This window comes from Onychostruthus taczanowskii, unplaced genomic scaffold (assembly GCF_017590055.1).
Source record: "Onychostruthus taczanowskii isolate IOZ18803 unplaced genomic scaffold, ASM1759005v1 scaffold10, whole genome shotgun sequence".
Classification (NCBI taxonomy): Eukaryota; Metazoa; Chordata; class Aves; order Passeriformes; family Passeridae; genus Onychostruthus; species Onychostruthus taczanowskii.
This window is the reverse complement of record NW_024496526.1, coordinates 5,679,553-5,696,148: the sequence shown is the minus strand read 5'-3', so window position 1 is coordinate 5,696,148 and position 16,596 is coordinate 5,679,553. Positions and strand designations below refer to the sequence as shown.

Here is a 16,596-nt window from a genome sequence, read left to right as displayed (position 1 = left end):
CTCCCACTGCCTTCAGCCTCACAAGAGGTAGACATAAATACTTAGCATTAGCATAGCTCCCCATGACTCATTTTTTCTCCTTTTTAAATATAGCATCCTATAAATGTGGATACATTCTGAGCAATAAAACTCACATTGTTACTGTTCATCATGCAACCATAACAAAAAAATTCCTCCTGCCAGCTTTGGACAACTTCCTTCATCAAACTCCAAACACTGCTGACCCTCACATGGCTGAGATGCAGCAGTGGAATCTCTGCTCCGTCAGGGAACCCAGGCAGCACAGGGACTCAGCACTGTGGCAGCAGGTGTGGAGCTGGGCAGGAAGCTCCATCATCAACAGCCACTCATATCAACTTTATAAAGAGGAGTAGAGCTGGCTCTGGGCACAGGAAGAGCAGGGATTTGCCAGAGAGGAACATCGTTTCGGTAGCTGAGAAGCAGCCTGTGCCAGCCTTGGGGAAGGCACTCACTGAAGAAGTGGTGGTGGAGGCATCTCTAGCTGGGGGATGTTCCCCACTCTTCATCTTTCCCAGACACAGATCACCTCCCTCCCTCAATCACCAGGCTTGAGCTTTCTTCCTTAGAAAAGTCAAACCCACATTGCCTAACAAGCAAATGCCACAAGCTGCTTCAGAAGCCCCAAGGAAGAAACAGATGGGAAAAGCATGGATCAGAGCTTGTTAATTTTCTCGGGAATTAAGACCCAGTTTCAGCACCCTCCTGTCTGTCCTGCTGCAGACTTTCTTGTGTGATCAATCCCTCATGCTGTGTTTACCTTTACTGAAAACTTCAGTTCCCTAGCTGTACAAATGAGATAAATAGCAGGTCCCTATCTCACAGGTATGTTGCAAAATAAATAGTTTTCACATTACAAGTGTTACAGGAATGCTTTAAAACTTGCACAAGTATCAAGAGTAATCCATCACTGCTCATAAAGAACCCTAGGACTGATAGCAAATTAAAATCTTACCTACACAAACATTAGAGTATGCAAGACTGTTTTCTTAGTTTATCTGTTTCTGCTGATAACCATGTTTGCCCCAGTGACTTGAACTGTTCTAGTCACAAGCTGTTTAAGTGCACCAAATCCTGTCTAAAGAAATACATGCTGTGCTCTGTCTGCAACAACAGCTGAGACATCAGTCATCCTCTCAGCTGTCCTAAAGACACAGCTGAAAATGCATGCCCATAACAATCCTGCTGCCAGGTGACTGAAAAGTACACTTTTACCTCTTGGACCTCTCTAGTAAGATTACCTATGAGAATTTATTTATCACAGTATTTTCCTAATTGTTTCTCCAGCACTCTTATTTAATATCTGAAATAAGTGGAGTGGCAGAGCCGCCACTCTCATCCTAGAAACTGGCATTTTAAAGACAAGATAAACAGAAGCCTTTACTTAAAATTTCCAGGAGTGTGTGTAGCTTAAAAAGCTAATTCCTTTTTAAAATAATGACTAAGACTCTGAGGAATCTAACTCCCAAAGTCACACAGGTAGTTTTGAATATGTTACCCTTTCAGAGTAATTATGCCATCAAAGTTCCAGTCAAAAGCTGATGAGCGTTACTAATATATGCTGATGAGAGAGCCTGAATGTAAAAGACCTTCTTGGTTTATTTACACTTCAGTAAATCAGAAAGCACACCAAGACTTATTTTCACATAGAAGAGTAACAGAGCTGACCACAAGGGACATTTAAGGAGGTTAACCCACAGCCCAGAGAGTAGGTTTACAGTAAACTGTCTGCAAGCTGATGCTGTTGTACTTGTGTTCACTGGAGATGATAGAAACTTGGAGCAGCTGTTTGGACTTCGGTGGACTAGCAGAAGTCACTACATAAAACAGTGGTCTGGCCCATCACCTGAATCATTACAAGTCACCATTCAGATGCTAAATAGTCCCCAGGCAGTCCTCAGTGACATTTATCTCTAGACCAAGAACCAGGCAGATGCAGTCAAGAGCTGGGATGAAGAAAGAATAAACCATTTTTACCACCTTGCATAAAGTTATATATTTGGTACAACATTCTTTGCAGAAGCAGACCTTCTCAAAGAGAAGGCAAGGCAGGCATTGTGTTATTTAAAGGGAGAAGGTGAAAGAGTGCCAGGAACATTTTAAGCTGCTCTATAGTAGAAGAAAGCACCAGAAAGTAGTTAAAGATTTTACTCTTGAGCCTATCAATGTCAAACAAATTCCAAGGTTAACAAAATTTAGCCAAAAATTAATATGTAAATTGTACAAGCACTGAACATTTCTGCTGTCCAGTTCTAGCCAGAAGAGAAGTATAAGGGGAATCCCATCCAAGACTGTCTCAGATACTTAGATGCCTTCTGAAGTATCTCAGCTATATTTATGCACCCAGCACACCCCACAAAGAAATAACTTCTACTACTTCATTTTAGAAAGAAAAGTAGATTCAGTGAGAGGCAGGTTCATTGGCACCTGTAGGAGTCGCTGACCTTAGCCTACCCACCTTTGGCCAGGTTGTGACAAAGAAAGTACCTGGGGGCAGTTTCCCATCCCTTCACCTAGCTCCAGCAATTGGGCTGGTGTCTCAGATGGAATCTATCTGCCTGTGCAACACAAAGCACCACTCATGGAAAAGCAGTGTCTGAAGCAGTAAAATTGCAGGAGAGTCAGTAATGAGTACTATAAGTAGAGCAAACTACTCAAAAATATTGCTAGCCTCCCCCAACGCTGTCCCTACCCCTTCGCTCAACTGTGATTTCAGGAGATACATTTTTGTACAATTATTTCATTATCTAATGGCAAACTGGCTGCCTATTCTATCTCTATGCAAGATTTCCATATATATTACTCCTCCACTGACATCTTCTCACACATACACAGATCAGCAATTGCTCCACTACATTCTCAAACAGAGAATAAAAGAGTCATAAATCTCAAAAAAACACATGAGTATGCCAAAAAATTCAGCATCTGAAGTTACAGCTGTTCATTTATCCTCTCTGCTCAGAAAGAGCCAGTCTTGGCTTATTGCAGATATTTTTGAAGTAGACAGTGTCGCTCTAGATTTACTTTGGATACAGGCAGTCAGGATGTGACCCACTGGAGCACTGGAACTTTGTTTCCCCACAGAGAAAAATACAGCCAGTGACACTCAAGTAGAACACAAAGGCTTTTCTTCCCTCCCCAGTAAGTATCTTCTCTCAAGCACCGCTGTAAGCAACAACAGGAGAAAGAAGCAACAACTCCACCAAGGAGTGGGCTAATGTTCCTCCCATCTGCCAGTCCCACGCTCATTCTGTTTTCACTTGGACCAAGTCCTCCCAAGCCTTCTGCTTTATACCTCGTTAAATTGGGTGCTTCATACAACAAAAATAACGTCATCCATCTTTGCAAGGTTACTTTCAAGGCACATTTCCATATCTTTTAACAGCACTTCTCTTCCTCAGCCCTGCCTTGGAAGCCTGAAAATGAACTCCCTAATTTTTCACATTGAATCTGTCCCCTGAATCCCAATCTACTTATTTATGACAGTAAAAGCCTATGCAAACACCTCCACGATGCAAAAACACTTCCCTCTTCATTCCTGTGGATTCATGTTGTTACTGTCCACCTCCAGAGTCTGAAGTACTCCCTGTATTGAGAGCTGCACTTTCTCATGCTGAGGGGCAATCCCCCTTAACTCCCCCTGTGCAGGTACGAGGTAAAGGGATGAGTAATCATGGAAAAGTTACAATGCTGAGGCAAAAGCTGCTCCACAAAGTGCAGGGACACTGACTGAAGACCCTGTATGGCTCCAAAGGCTGAGCAAGTCTGAAGTGAGGAGCCACCAGAAACGGCAGCTTAGCTGAAGCAGTGACAAACAAATAAACCAGACAAACCAAACTATTAAGAATGGTCAAGCTGAAGTCTGGAGCCTAAAACTTTTACAGGGCACACTGATTCATCCTAATGAACTGACTCACCTGGAGCCAGTAGAGATGCCAGGCTTGGCAGCTGTGGGTAGAGGTTCTTGGCTAGAATCCAGCTACATAAAGGACTTCACACCCAAGGAAGGAAGATAAAAATGAAAGGGCAGAAATGAATAAAGCTGAACATTTTTGCTCAAGTAGCCTTCTAGAAATAAGAGAAGGGAGTAGAGTTCCTGCTCAAATGTTGTCAGCCCTGAAACACCACTAGGAGCACATGGTGCAGCTAATGGGCCAGGGAGGACTTGAGTACAGGACACTGCAGTTAAAGAAGAGCCTAAGAAACCCCAGCACAATGACAACAATAATGAATCATCACATCTATTTTCCCTATATCCACCTGCCTTACATTGCCTTGGCTAATGACAACACCAGCTCACATGCAGGACTCATCCTCCTCCTTCTAGACCCCAAATGCCATTTCTCCACCAGTGCCAAAAAAATGGGTGGGGAGAAGGAAGAAAGTCCTTTCTAACCACCTTCTGATACAATGTTATTCCTCCCTGGCGTTAACCTCAGTCCCAGGATCAACCAGGTTAATCCAAGGCAACACATACCAAAAGTTCCCCCCAAAAGAAGGCAAGTTTAGTTTCTGCAATGCTTAGCATTCTCTGCAAAAAATTTTGACCTTGTGAAAATACCCACCAAAAACTTTAATAAACAGAACTTCCTCTCAGATAACTTCTGAGAAGAGGTGCTGGGCCAGCTCTGACCCTAGTGCAGCTGTTCTGGTTCAGGAGTGATGCTGGTGGGGTGTTTGGCCCTCTGCAATCTGGATATGCACTGTATCACATCGGATATCTCCTGGAATGGAGGAGCAAAATCAAAGAAAGACAAACAAATTGATGCAGAACTACAATATGAAGCTATTCATACCTATTTTCTACATACACTATTATTTTTAAGGAGATGCTGTCAGCTTAGCATTTTCAGACTTAAATACATAGAAAGAAATCCTACCTCTCTTAGGCAGTCTAAAGCTCTGCTACAGAGAGTTCTTCTTTAAAGCTGTTACTTTGTAATTTCCTTGCCACACCCCTTGTTCTTTCTCTTATCTTTCTCCTAGCCTTACTTAAGTTAATAGACCCTGTCTTTGCAAATCTGTTTTAACAGATTCAGAGCAAGAGACAAGTACCTTTCATAAAGAAAAGTAACAGTTTAAGGCATTTGAAATGAATCTGTCTTATGCAAAAAGAGCCTGGAGCTAACGAGGTAATTTCAGAGTGAAAACTCAGAAAGCACATTTACAGCTGATACAACTATAAAGTTGATTCACTCTTCTTAATATCAACTCTTGTATGAACAACAGTTCATTCCAGGTAAGACATACATAAACATTTCCAGTCAATAGCATCTCTTTAAGCCTGCCGACAAAACCCGAATTTAGATGATTTAAGCTACCTCAGGAGCTGGCAGCTTAGATTTTCATATTTCTGTGGCATTACTGGAGATCAGTGCCAGCTGACAGCGCTGAAGGGCTGCAGCTCCCTGTGCTGGGAAAAAGCCCCATGCCAGGGTCAAGGCTCCCCCGTGCGCTTTGCTCTTCCTAAGAAAAGCCCTGTCTCCACTCCGACCTGCCGGTGTGAGGTCCCAATTTGTTGCACGACGTGACCAGCTCGACAAGGGGAGTCACTGGAGCACAGCAATGCAGGATGCTTGAGAGTGAGCCACTCGAGGTCTAACACAACTTGCTCCTCAGCTTGAAGCCAGCGTGGCTTTATCTTAGTTTCTCTGTCTAGGAAGCAGGGCTTCATACGTTGTTTCTAGGGCTCTTGAGCCATTGATTAAAGTAAATAAACAAACAAAAAACCTACAAGTTTTCTTTCTAATCCCCAGCAATCCAAATCACAAGGTCTGAAAAATCCTTGTCCTATCTGTGGTTGTTTGTTTTCTTAAAGCAGAGAGTAAACAAGCAAAGTAAAAGTAACGTAAAACCAGAAAAAAAACCAAACCAAAACAACCAAACCCAAACCCGTACCTCCTCCTCTCCTTGTTTCTCTGTAATTGAAGAGAGCATCTCCAGCCTTCTAAAAGTTATGGAAGCTTATACAAAGTACTCAGTGATCCAAGAGCAATTTTAATGTAAGACAAGAATCCTCGCCATGCCCAGATCACATCCAAACACACCCGGAGTAGGAAAGTAAAATAATACCGTGGCTCTGAATCTGTAGCGGGGGGAATAACCCCTGTCAAAAGCAAAACCCAACAAACCCTCAGCTTACAAACATCTTCCATTACACCGCGTAACTCAGCGCACACCCCGGAGAAGACACGGACCGCACGGCGTTCCGACCATTACGCCATACATTCCCTTTTCCCGGCGGGGCAGGGACCCCGAGCCCCCCGCAGCCCACCCGCCGCACGAAGCCCCCGTACCGTCTGTCCCTTGCCCGGCGTCCGGCGCTGCCGCGAGCGGCGGCTCCGCGGCGACAGTCGGCGACAGCGCTTTCTTCCCGACACCGAGCTGCGGCCAGGGAAAGCGGCGGTGCCCGGGGCGCGCTGCTCCCGCCGGGGGGGCTCATGCCAGCGTGGGGCGCCGCATTTCAGCAGGAATCGCTGTGGGGAGAGGAAAGAAGCAGAGGGGGAAGCCCCGCCGCGGTTACCGCCGGGTGTCACGGCGGTCCCGCCCCTCCCGCGGGCTTGTCACGCGTGGAGCGCCGAAAGTGCGCCGCGCTGTCCCGCGCCCCGCGGGGGACGGGCAGAACGCGCCCGGGTTATTGTTTGTTCGGCCGCGTCCCCCGGCCCCGCTCACAGAACGGAGCGGCACCGCTCCGAGCTCCCGGGGGCCCGGGCCCGCCGACCCCCGGCGCGGCAATGGGCCCGTCCGCCGCCGCCGCGCGTTAAGGTGGAGCGGAGCGGAGCGGGGCGGCGGCACCTTAAACCGCTCGGGCCGCTCTCCCCGCCCGGCAGCCCGGGCCCCACGGGGCTGTGGCTGAAGGGGAGAGGACCGACCCTCCGGCCGCGGGGCTTGTGCAGCCGCCAGCAAACGAGGAGGAGGGGGAGAGTAAACAGCTGGTTCTGTCTGATGGACGGGGCAGCAGCCGGAGGCACGGACTGCTACCAGCGCCGTTCACGCCGCATGAGCGCGGCACACACCGAGCCTTTGAGTACCAGCTACTGTGCGCACACAACTCCCCTTCTCCCCCTCTCCCCTATATATACGTTCATACTTAATACGAGGAAGCCTCATCAGCTTTAATCCCAATAAGAGAATTCATGTTTAATTCACCAGAGCTCATCCTGTATAGCACTCGGGGAACGCACGGGCAGTGGTTACTTTTCTTACCTCTCATTTGTGTCCTTGACTGGCACTGGAAGGCAGAACCAAAGCAGCACTTCCCATGCCACCTGCAGGCTCCTTTGCCACCTCACACCTTGCACCTGACGCCAGCAAAAGCTCTGCTCCTGCACCTACACACACTCACTGACACACGCTGCCCTCACAGAGGATGCTAGTGATGGCTGTGTGAGAATAATCCATGGCAGGAAGGATGTGTCCTAGCACAGGAGCACCTTGGGCACAACCCTGGGTGGTGCTCAGGTACAGACTGAGTGCCTACAGCATTTCGGGGTACATTTAGGCACCTGCTGATTTACCGTGCTGGGTCAGGGCTTACCTCCCTGGTGGTGTGCAAAGCAGAGGTATAGGAACTCAAAATGGTTCTTAAACCCAAGTGAACAGACCCAACTCTCATCCTGTGCTGAATTAGCATTTCATACACTCCAGTAGTCCCCAGAAAGATCTACCCAAGGAGTCTGGCACAAGACAGCCTCCATGCTATCTTTCCCACACGTGCAAGAGGCAGAGAGAAATGCACTGCCATTTTACAAACAAGATACATATCTGCCTCAAAACCTGCATTGGTCCAGCAGCATGGAAGAGGTGAGAGGGAGCAGACCAGGATGAACCCCACAGGTTTTCCCAACCAAACCCTGGGACAGATGTGTTTTGTTCACTTCAATTGACAGCTGAGTTTGTAAAATATGCATTTGTCAAAAGAACTCACGTGTTTACACCTGAATTTGATGTGAAACAGTTTCTCTGTTGGTTACAAATTTTCCCTCTAGGACAAAACAGTCTCCTCATCTTCCCAGGGTAGACTGCAGTACAGTGATGGAGCCAACTGGCTACGAGGAATCTGGTTTTTGCTACCAGCACATCTTGCCACCAGGGAGGGCAGAATTGGCAAAGCTGCAAACAGTAGGTCATTTATACACCCTCAGAGGTGTGGAAATGCTGTCACTAAATGCTGGTGACACAGCAGTCCTGGCACTGGTAGGCCAAAGATTTCAGGTTTAGATCTTTAAATCTGAGCATCCAGCTTTCTATTTGGCCATCTTAAACAGATCACCCTTCAGAGCTGCACATTTTTGCTTCTGTGGAGATAGCTGCATTTGTCAACCAAGCCCAATATTCAGACACCTAAACCTGAAAATCTCTGATGCATTTCATACCAAAGTCAGTAACACTTGACAGGAAAAGCCTGTGGCCTGGCTCCTGTATGTCAGGTATCCGGGTTATTGCTCGGTTCTCAGTAGCCTTCCTACCATAAGAAAGACTAAAATTATGGATGGAGGAAAGCTAAAAAGTCCTCTTTCAATTCCATCCAGTATCTGGAGCAGCGTTAAATTTCTTGTAGTGCGTATTAGTTAACAACATTGCTAAAGGGGAATTGCTGCTGTGGTTGAGCACTTATACAATCCAACTCCTATTTAAGTGCATTTTTTTATCCTGCTGATTCACCCCAAGGAGACCTCAAACAAAACATCATGTTCAGTTTGACAGCAAAGGCTGTAGCATGAGGAGCCTCCCCTTACCAGCCCTCCCTGGGGGGATGTGAGTGCAGGATGGGCGACACTTCAAACCTTGGAACAAAACAGAAAGCTAAAAGAGAAGAGTGCCTTAAAATTTCAGCCAACATTTCCCCCATACAGATTTAAGCACATGACATTTCCAGTCTGTTTCAGCTTCAGTGAATAGATTAAAGTGACCATACAACTTCTGAACTCCTCAAGTCAGATTATACTTCAGGCAAGCTCTCACTAAATCAGAGGATGCATTATGTAGGTAACATAGTATTTCACTATTAGGTCTAGATGAATGTGGCTGTTTATTATCCCATATTAAAGCTGGGTGGGTTAGTGCAGCATGAGCCTCTTGGCTTGTTTTGTTGGCAGCTGCCTTTTGCGCTGCTGGGGACACTTCCCTTGCCCAGGCTCTGCAGCAGGAGGTTGCAAACATGAGGGTTTGCTCAGCACCACAGCAAGGCAGAGACTATTTGCCCAAAAGGAAAAAAAAAAAAAAAAGAAAGAAGTTTTCCTTGCAGGAACTGTGCAATGGGTAAGATTTTTGCCAGTACAAGTTCCTGCTGGTGCCACATAGCCAGGGATAAGAGGTCACTTCAGGGAAGTCAGAGGATGGAGATGGGGTTTGAGGGGATGCAGTGGCCCTCCCAAGAACTAACCCAAGGTGCTGCTGGCATCACTGTCTAGAGAACAGGCAGGTTGTGCTGGAGCAGGGAGCTGGACCTGTCTGCACCATGTGGGGATAAAAGCACCATCCTGCACCAGATTGGATCCTGCTAGAGCAGAGCCCTGCAGGCTTGACCCTCGGTGTTGAATTTGGAGAAGAGCACAAAGAGACCACAGCCTGAACCCTGCCAGATGGCACAATCTCAAATGAGCTGCAAAGGAAACAGCTGAGGTGTTCCTACACTGCCAGTAGAATCCAAATCTGCATGAAGCCAGTGCAGTAACTTTGCTGCCACTGTGAATCCAGTAGGTCAGAGAAAGCAGATCACACCTTTGGGCTATGGATGAACAATATTGCTCTGCTTCTATGGACTAGGAACGATGAAGCCATAACATAGTTCAAACAACTGAGATTGATTTCACCAGATTTCTCTGATGCTTGGCACAGACCATGGTGAAGCTACTTAGCAGTAGAGGACATCTAGTGATATTCACATGCAACTACAAAAACTACATAAACCGATAAAATTTCTCACGTGACTAACTCAGAGTCAGCATGGCTGGAGATGGGACACAGTGTGGCTGTGACAGCTGCAGGAGGGCTGGGAAGGCTGACCATATGCACCCTCTGTAAACGGGCCACAAAGAAAAAACCTCCTGAGAGGCTTAGGGAACACACAGGTAGGAAGCTCAGGGGAGCTGGTGGTGCTGCATCTTTTAAGGAAATATTACAGGAGAGTGCCGAGCTTTTATTTCAACAGCAAAGACCATGTAAACTGGGATACAGAGATTAAAATAGGTCGTTTTCTTTCAGGAATCTTTGCTCTTATCTCAATTTGCCTTTCACGTGACTCATCCTGAGCACATGCTGCAAACATCAGCCTCAAGATCAAGATTTTTTTTCTCTAGTACAAGAGATCAACCCTTTCTCCATGCCCTTTACAGCCTGCTGCTCTTTGTTCTGGGAAGGATACAAAGAATACTTCCCTCCTCCAGGTTATTTATAACAGGGGATTCTGTAGAAATGTTTTTCCAGACACACTCCAGGCCTAGGATCAGGAATTTGGCTGTGAAACAAAGAGACTGCCAATTTGGTTTCTAAAAAAGCGAGGATTGGCAGAGCTTTATAAAAGAACACACTTCCCTAAGGAAATAGACTCATTTTATCTGACACTTCCTTTGAATGGAATTATTCCCATTAAGATCACCATTAATTTAGGAGTAAGGGCTTCACATTTGAGGTCTCACCATCTTGTACTTACTTCCATGTCAGATGCACTCAGTTTACAAGGAAAGGTGGGACTTTTATTACTGCTAATAAAACACAAGGAAAATAAGTTTCTGCTGGCCAGATTAGGTCCTTGGAAATAGCTGTGCAAAGCTACAATACCTACTCAGAATGCAAAGGGTGATGTTGAAAGGCGTCAGTGACACGGGTGAAAGAACAGAGGAAAAGGCTGCATTAGCACCTGCAACAACTGTTGATTTTGTGCCCTTCATACATTTCTGTTATTTATCAATGGACTATATTTAGCAATCATAAGACCAGAGCGTAGAGCAGCCCCAGGTCTTTGCTCTGCTCTCCAGAGGGCAGCTGGTGGCTAGCAGAGACTGGCACAGCTCTGAGAGATCCACAGTAGCTGCTCATACGAGGCAGGAGTAATTTCTGCAGCACACTGAGTCATTGTAGGAAGGAGACTGAATCTTACCCAATTTCCGAAAGCAGAAGAGCTCTAAGCTCTCTTGTGATGAAACAAAAGCTGGCAGAGCACATGTTGTTATGTGGCAGGCAGGGAGGCCACTTGAGACACATTCAGGAGGTCTTCATGTGAGCAGCAGTGAAGGACACTTCAGAGGCTGAAAGCTGCTGGTGTTGAGCAGCGAAGGCACAGTGCAGCTGCTTCAGTACCAGAGAGCCAGAAATTAATGTGTGATGTGAGTTTCAAGGCAGAGGAGATGAGGAAATCAATGACCCAGACAGAAGGAGAGATAGTGCCAGATGAAGCCCGATGACGACATTTCCAGGCAAATTGTTCACGCTGCTGGGTGAGCTGCCTGGGGAGAGATGGAACAGATTAGAGATGACTGCATATACTTTGCCCAAGAGCAAGACTGTGAGATTCACAGTAGCAAGGGCCTTGGTGGCTGTGCTGCCTCCACGCAGAAATATTAATAACTGCTTCTCTTAACTACCAGAGCATTAGCTCCAGCTGATTTTACTTTTGTGCATGTAAAAAAGCAATTACTTTTCCTCTTGGGGATTTCATCCATGGGTTGTACAATGTTGGACAATTATGTGTTCACTCACAAATACAGTTTGGTGAAAAAGGCAGGCTCTCAGGGGAATTTGAACCTGACAGGACACATGTCAATCAGAACTGTAGCAAAATTTAGCTATGAAAATCATGTTCTAAGGAATGTAGTAAATTCCATTTTACAGGGAAAAAAGTGACACGGGCATCTTATGTTGCACTGGCAGTTCCAGGGCATTAACCTGCAGAAATCTGACCTTGAACGGGAAGAAAAATTAGCTAATCTGACTAATGAATATATTTGGTGGTTGCTCAGGTTTCTGGCTGGACTTTCACCACACATCAGGAGCTCAGGCAACAGAGTTAAGTGCAGGGGAAAGACAAATGGTCACGCAGACTGGCTGTGTGCTGCAAGGCATGAAGACATGACATGGCAAGTGGAAAGTGAGGTAACTTTCAGCAGTTTCCATTTTAATGGTCTCAGTTGCACACATAGAAGTGAGTTTAACTTTTGGGACTGCTTGAGCTTGGGGCAGGTCTGTTCCTCACCACATGTGAAATGCAGCAGTGTGGTGTGCCCTGGAACACAGTGTCAGCCTGTGACTCCGGGTACACAGCAGGGAGCACACTCTGAGACATATTATACTGGGAGAGTTGAAACAGCTGCAGTTGGTCGTGCCTCTGTCCTGCTGCTCTCTAGAACCTCCCTACAAATATTTTTTATTCTTAAGCTCATTTCAGTCATCTTATGCAGTGATCTTATGCATCTTTTGGGCTGCTTCCATGCGGTTAGAACATAGGACAGATGATCCCCCAAGAGAAGACACAAGACAGGCTTAGCAAGAAGACTAAGAAAGACAGGCCCAGGATTTCCCAGATCTCTGTCCTTGCACCTGGAGCTTATTTCTGCTTGTGCTGCAGGCAGACCATAACTGTATGCACAAGTGCTGTGTGTGGGTGACTCTGCCCACATGCTCTGGAATTGGCAGGGCTAATCTGCCCTGCCAGTTACTGAGGGCAATACCTTAATAAAGCAGTTGAACTTGTAGTGGCTGTCAAACCTACACTGGGACAGGGAACCTGCTCTTGTCCCTCTTTGCTTGTATACAGAGCAGAGTGCTGTAAACAGAGCTATAAATACTCCTGTGCCCACTGAATGCTTGAGGTCAGAGAAGATCAGCATAGCAATTCCTTCTGCTTTTGAAAATAAGCTATGAATCAATGCATTCATTGCAGGCTGAGTATCCCTGGAATGAGGCTGATAGTGCTGCTCCAAAACATTGACATTCTGGGCAAGAGCACTGCAGAGAAAAAATTACAGGGTAGCAAACCACACAAGGGGCACAAAGCAGCCAGGTCCCCTAAAACCTACCTTTGGCAAGAAGTAATTCATCAGGACACCTGGATGCCAAACCTGGAAATACCTGGTGGCTCAAGGAAATATTTATAGCTTTCTGAATGGCAGTGATTTTTGTTTATAACCCTTTGAATGGCATTCAGTTACATTTTGGATCTCCCTGCTGCATCTCAGACTCCATGCTCTCCACATGAAACTCACTTTATCAGCTTGTAGTTGAGGAAGCAGGACAGGTGAGAAGATGGGAATTGACCTGGAGGTAGAAAGCCAGACCTCAGCCCTAGGCAGGACAGCACATCAGTTACCAGCCTGCATACCCAGAGAACATACTCAGGAAGGCAGGACACATCCTACTCAATATTGCCAAGAGCAAAACCTAATGCTCTTCAAATCCCTTCAAGGCCAAACTCCTTACACTGGGTAAAGGTTTTAGGTCCAGAACCCAGCTGTAGATTAATCTTTCTTGAGCCAAGCATGTAAATGAAGGTCCAGCCTCACTACATCCTTTATGGGAAATCCCTGTAGTTACAGCTAGAAGTGATGCACCCTCTGAATCCACCTTGGATGTCTCCTGCAGGGAGACAGTTCTCTGATTTCTGGAAGACAGTTTTATGTGGAAAGAACAACCACATTAAAAATTCTCCAGTAAGTTCTTGATGCTGCTGGCCCAAAGACTACAGTCACCATGGGAGCTGGTAAAAGGCCTGGAGCTCAAGTCCTGTGAGAAGCATTTGAGGGAGCTGGAGGTGATTAGCCTGGATTAAAGGAGGCTCAGGGGTAACATTTTTGCCCTCTATAACTCCCTGAAGAGAGGTTCTAGCCAGGTGAGGGTCAGTCTGTTCTCCCAGGCAGCCAGGGACAGGATAGGAGAAAATGTCCTCAAGACCAGGGAAGGTTAAGACTGGATGTTTGTTAGACAAAAAATATTCACTGTTAGGGTGGTCAGGTCTTGGTTAGGCTGCCCTTGAAGTGGTGGAGTCATCAGCCCCGGAGGTGTTTAAAAGAGGTTTAGATGTGGCACTTAGGAACTACCATGGTTTAGTGGTGGCCTTGGAAGTTCTGTATTAATGGCTGGACTTGATGACCTTAGAGAGCTTTTCCAATGTAAACCCTTCTATGATTTTTGTGGAAAAACATTTCAGAGAGACTCTCCCTTGAATTCTCTTTCTGATTAATATTGTTCTTCTCCCCCTCCTTGCCAACTTAACAAACACTTCTGTGTCTAAATAGCATTTTTGGTCCACTGCCTGTTGCAATCAAAAGAACCTTCTTATTGACTTCTGGGACAGTCAGGCCCAGCTATTAGTGAAACATAAAAGCATTCGAGCCCCACACTACTGGGACAGCGTGTGTAAATGGCATTACTTGCCTCCTCCTGTGGTTGTTCATGAGATCAGGACACAAAGCCTTGTCTTTTGGGAGCCGTCTTTCCTTCAGAAGCCTGTTTGCCTTTCTATCTCATAATGACAGTGAGAAATCCTTAAGGGTTTTCTAACTCCCATTCCCCAGCAGAGAGCCCCAGCAGGCAAAGGCTTTGTCAGGCAGCATATTAATGAAACAGAAAACATGACCTGAATTTTTATAGCTTGTACTTAGCAGGTCATTTACTTGTCATGAAAAGGGACATTTTGCATTGGTTGCCAATAATAGCTTCAGAAAAGGAGCACTTAGCTCTCATGTTTAATTCCCATGAGGATGAAGGGTGAGAGGAAGAGCCCCCCAGCTGCTCCCTTACCCCCACCCCACGCTGGGATATTCAAACTATGCTGAGCACTCCTCTAAAATTCTGTTGCAGGAGCAGGGGTCTTGTGTGACCCTGGTAGTGAAGCCCACACACAGGGCCGGGCTGTGTCCCAGATCTCATCCTGGAAGGATTTCTTATCCTTGCATCCCACGCAGCAGCAGCAGCCCAGCTAAGCAGCTCCTTGCAGAGCTGATCTTGCCAATTTCCTCTCAGCCCAGCAGGGTTCTGGCTGGTCAAGTTGTCTCTCCCAGTTGGGGCTGGGTCACTAGACCCAGGCAAAAAATTTGATGCAAAAGTGGGGTAATTTTCACAAGCTGTGGGGGGATTTTCACAAGCTGTGGGGGGATTTTCACAAGCTGGAGGGTCAGGCTTTCCTCATTGTGCAAGGATGACAGTGAGGCATGCAAATTCCCTCAGAGACAAGGAAGATGTTCATAACTGGGCTCTGAATCCAAACTAGCATATGTATCAGCTACAAGATACATGAACTGAACATTCTAGACCTGTGCCAAACTTGAACCATTATCTAAACTGTTGATAAGTGCCTTAAGTCTCTTCAGAAGGGACAAAAAGGCCCATTTCTCTCTTCTCCCCTCCCAGGTAACAACAGACAGGACAGAGGAAATGGCTTCAAATTGCAACAGGGAGAGTTCGTATTGGATATTAGGAAAATCTTCTTCACTGGAGGGATTGTTAAGCATTGGAACAGGCTGCACAAGGAAGTGGTTGAATCACTGTTCCTGGAGGTATTTAAAAAATGTAGTACTTGGGGACATGGTTTAGTGGTGGCCTTGGTAGTGCTGGGTTAATGGTTTGACTCAATGATCTGAAAGCTCTTTTTCAACCTAAACAATTCTATGATGACATAAGCTTCAAATAATAAAAAGGGTTGGCATGGATCTCCTCACAGGACCTTTGAGTTCCTTTAGGGGCAACAGCAGTGTCCAAGAGCTGACACTTTCTCAGTGATTTCACATATTGCATTTTGAGCTGTACAATATTCTTTGTGTCTCATGGAGAAACCATGAGACACAAAGAATCTGAGGCCAAAAATATTTATGGGTCCCACTCTTTAAATGGGGAAAACTTCAGACTTCCATAGAAAGCTGTAGGGACCTGGAAATACCTGTAGCTTTGCTCTCCACTGAGTATCTCAGCGTTTTGTCTCAGCCTTGCCCTGCTTGATGCCCCTGTTGCCATAAGTCTCTTCAGCACTTCCTTGATGTCTTCAATTAGCTCAGTCCCTTCCAAAGAAGGATACTAAAGACCAATGAAGGAAAAGAAACCAACACCATAATATTGTTTCCAGATCTGTAATGATTCCCTGTGTGTATATCCAATAGCTTCTCCCCATCCTTAGACCCCTTTCTTTCTCAGTGGAGTGTGAATGTTCATGTGTTGTACAACAGGACAGGACTCCCAGGCAGGGTCACAGACTCCTGGAAAGGCTTGTTGGGAGGGACCTGTGGAGGTCTGCAGTACAGCTTCCTGCTCGGACTGGAAGTTTCTGCCAAGAGCAGACCAGCAGCTGTGGGTTTGAGCCTGCACACAACAGTAGTGTGTTCATTTCCTGCACTCTCCTGTACGTGAGCTATGTGACTGTTGGTCAATGGCAACAGAATTGGTTCAGGATATTGCTCCATTCATGTCTTCTGTTCCTAAGCTTACTTCTAAGTCCTGCTGTCATCTATACTATAAATAAACTAAGATAATTTTCTGGAGGGCAATGAAGCTAAAGGCTGGTGGATTCATGCCCTAATCAATCAGTTGCGCTAATCACTGATTAGTGGTTCATCACGGATTGTTGAATAGCCCTTCACTCTGAAAGAGCCA

General features: G+C 46.1%; 1 protein-coding gene across 4 annotated transcripts in view; it reads right to left on the bottom strand.

Moving 5' to 3' along the window:
* The window catches only part of MRAS (muscle RAS oncogene homolog), a 38,373-nt gene extending 31,664 nt beyond the window's left edge, over window positions 1-6,709 (bottom strand). For 2 of the 4 annotated variants that reach the window (XM_041408810.1, XM_041408803.1), the window contains exons 1-2: window positions 6,315-6,709; window positions 4,584-4,742 (exon numbers count right to left, since the gene is read on the bottom strand). The gene's annotated coding sequence lies outside the window, so the exon portion shown is untranslated. The remainder of the gene's footprint in view (window positions 1-4,583; window positions 4,743-6,314) is intronic. The other 2 variants (XM_041408786.1, XM_041408795.1) reach the window with 1 other exon arrangement.
* Between the last annotated feature and the right edge of the window lie 9,887 nt (window positions 6,710-16,596).